At 35.3% G+C, this 3,272-nt stretch overlaps 1 long non-coding RNA gene across 1 annotated transcript; it reads right to left on the bottom strand.

Annotated features, from left to right (window-relative positions):
• Positions 1-1,298: 1,298 nt before the first annotated feature.
• LOC311072695 lies at positions 1,299-2,796 on the bottom strand. Its single transcript, XR_014604036.1, has 2 exons — positions 2,684-2,796; positions 1,299-2,100 (listed from the first exon to the last, which is right to left on the bottom strand). It is a non-coding gene; the product is annotated as an uncharacterized lncRNA (long non-coding RNA).
• Between the last annotated feature and the right edge of the window lie 476 nt (positions 2,797-3,272).

Genomic DNA, 3,272 nt, shown 5'->3' with positions numbered 1-3,272 from the left:
TCTTTATATATTTAGTTTCTTTAAAAAAATCTTCCCTTAGGCTACTTCTGTTCACTGAAGTACTTCTGTTCGCTAGAAGTTCACTGCAACTTATCCAACATCCTAAAGATAAATTATTATAATTAGAAGATATTTCTAGTGTTATAAAATATCGCATATTAATTTTCCAAGCAAAATGTATATTTTAGTCAGAATTATTGCGCTCCTATTTGGCGCGCATGCGCGCAGCAGCGCTCGTTTAATATGAAGATTATCAGCAAAATGGATACATTTGCATGACTTTCTAACATTTACAGATGCAGAATATAACTGTAAAATGTAAGTTTTGCACTGAGGGGGAAAAAAACATGTCACAAACGCATAAAACAGCACAAAATATACGCTGTTTGATGGTGGATCTATTTGATCCACGATCGACCTCTAGGGCTGCTTCAGAAACGCGTGCACACGCAATTATCTAGACTAGATAAACCTGGATCAAATTAGTGAGATTGCGTGAACTTCAATTACCTTTTATGGAACCACTTTAGCCCCAACTTATTTGTTAGGCTCATTCAAGTCCGGTTTTGGAGTTTAATCCCCGCTTTTCTAAGCGTCTTTTATGGAACAACCCTCTGAACTAAGGAACCTAATCAAATCAGTGGCTATGAATACAAACAGGTGGGGAACGAGAATGACTGAACTAATTGAACAAACTGAGAAGCTAACTAGAAACACAACACAATGAAAACTGAATAAAAACAGAACATACACATGACCATAACTGCATTGATCAAATAAATGCAGCCTTGGTGAGCATAAGAGACTTATTTCAAAAAATAAAAATTTTAAAACATACTGATGCCAAACTTTTGAACCTACCCAGCAAACATTTGGACGTTTAATGACCGTTGAAAAGACGTCCGTCCGAGACGTCCCGTCATGGTTGAAAAATAGTTCCAAAATGGAAGTTGAACCGACGTCATTTCTGGCCGTGAATTCCACGTCTTTTCTGGCCGTGAATTCCACGTCTCTTCTGCGCGTCCCTGGACGTCTAAATGCGTCGTCATATGTGTTTAAATGTGTTGCTGCATAATTTAAGTGTATATATAAGCCTGCATATAAAATAATCACACACCTATTGTGTAACATCGTGAAAGACAATCAAGTCTTGAGGTTTAGCCTACACATCTTGACAAAGGTTCTAAAAAGGTCCAAAATTGGTCCAGTCAGACCTGAACGTCAATAAAACGTTTTAATCACGTGTACATCAAAAACAATAACACATTATTTGTGGACATAAGCAAAAAAGAAGCATGTTCTGATTAAGCACAACATTTTATTGATATTGAACAGCCAAAATTTCTCTTTATTTTTTTCAATGTTTAACATTTCGTGACCTTAGAATTTTAAGGTTCTATCTCCACTTTTGGTTGAAATTGAGTTTTTGACAATCTGATCCATTAGGTGTTTATTAATGCCTGTGTGGTGTTATTTTTGTAAAAAAAAATAAATAAATTGTTAGTAGTTATTAATAAAATAAAAGGTTCCATCTCACAAAACATAAACCGAGTTTAAAAACTTTGATGCTCAATAAACTACAATAAACGGAGATAGAACCTTATAATTCTAAGCTCTCGATTTGTTAACCAAACTAAAATACCAATTGCAAAATACTGAATTATTATATAAAGATAGTTCACCCAAAAATGAAAATTATGTAATTTACTCACCAAATTCCAAACCTGTATGAGTTTCTTTCTTCTGCTGAACACAAAAGAAGATATTTTGAAGAATGTATGTAACCAAGCAAATAGAGCATCCACTGACTACCATTGTTGGAGAAAAAATTATTATTTATGGGAAGCGACATCTGCTTGGTTACAAACATTCTTCCAAACATCTTTGTGTTTAGCATAGAAAGGTATACAGGTTTGAAACATGAGGTTGAGTAAATGATGACAATTTTCATTTTTGGGTGAACTATCCCTTAAACACATTGTTTGGCTCATTTTTTGTATCCACCACCCCCAGCTCTTCCTGGAGTGTGTTTCAGGTGTTCTGCCATTGCTGCATCAGTTTCAGTGTCTGTAGCATGTGGGCTCCACCTCTTCACAGCATCTAAGGGAAGAGAATATATTTCTTTTTAAAATAAATGAAAATTAAAAATTTGAGGTAAATGACATGCACTTTTTTATGGTCTTCAGCTAAATTCAAAACAGCATTTGTCCCCTGCCTCTTCAATACCACTGTGGTGCCCTTGAGAAAGACCCTTAACTAGGTGTGTAACAGTGAGAAAGTGAACAGGACATTTCTGATAAAGACAGGTGGGCTGTGATGTCCCCTGAATAGACATGTTTAGCAATTCTAAAATTACAAAAATTTTAAAGCAGTTACTGAAAACATACATGTTCAAATCCAGCTAAACATTTCATTCTACTTCAGATAATTTACTTTCTGAAAGAAACTCTCAAAAGGCTACATTAATAATTTACAGTAATAACTTTGACTGTATCATTAAACATACTTTATACTATGGTATACCGTTGTATAAGTTCAAAGCAACTTTTAGCCTACTAGCTAATTTTAGCCAAACTCAGTTAACGTTAGCCAATTGACAATGTGGGCATCATTTCTTTCGGTTCATTCATGTCAAACAAGTAAAACTCTAGCACGTGAATCTAATAATACAAAATGTACGTACCCAACAGTAGATTTTTAATAATATGGGCCTCAATTCCTCCTCTCTTCGTGGTTGTTCAAACTTCAGTGTTCCCGTTCCGGAGTGAGTCTATGGGGAAAACGCGTTAACATCTCGTGAGATAATCTAACCTATCGCGGGATTTGGTAATGTCGGGAGATCTTTTGTTACATCTTGGCAGCACAGTTTTGGCAATTACATCCAACTCAGACATAAATGGTGACCAGATATATTTCTGTTTTACATGCATACATTCCATAAAAAAAAAATAAAAAAAACACAACGTATCAGGTTGAAATAATGACTAAAATGCAGAGGCTTTGCATTCACTTAACCACACTGGGAACTGTGTGATTATAATTTATTTAAACAAGATAAAGTAAATATATTTACTTTGTATACAATTCGTGTATTTCATAAAGATAATTCCTGTGGGGGGGGGGGGGGGGTTCTGTCTTGCTTGACTAGATGTGTAAAGGACGTCAGTGGACGTGTATTCACAGCCTTGCCCTTGACGTGTAAAGGACGTCAGTGGACGTCTTCACAACCTCTTAAAAACTACTTGGGCAATTAAATTATTTTTTGCAGTATT

The sequence above is a fragment of the Abramis brama genome, assembly GCF_963993115.1.
Source record: "Abramis brama genome assembly, chromosome: 21".
Classification (NCBI taxonomy): domain Eukaryota; kingdom Metazoa; phylum Chordata; class Actinopteri; order Cypriniformes; family Leuciscidae; genus Abramis; species Abramis brama.
Note: the sequence above shows the minus strand (reverse complement) of the source record. Positions and strands in the feature narration are given on the sequence as shown.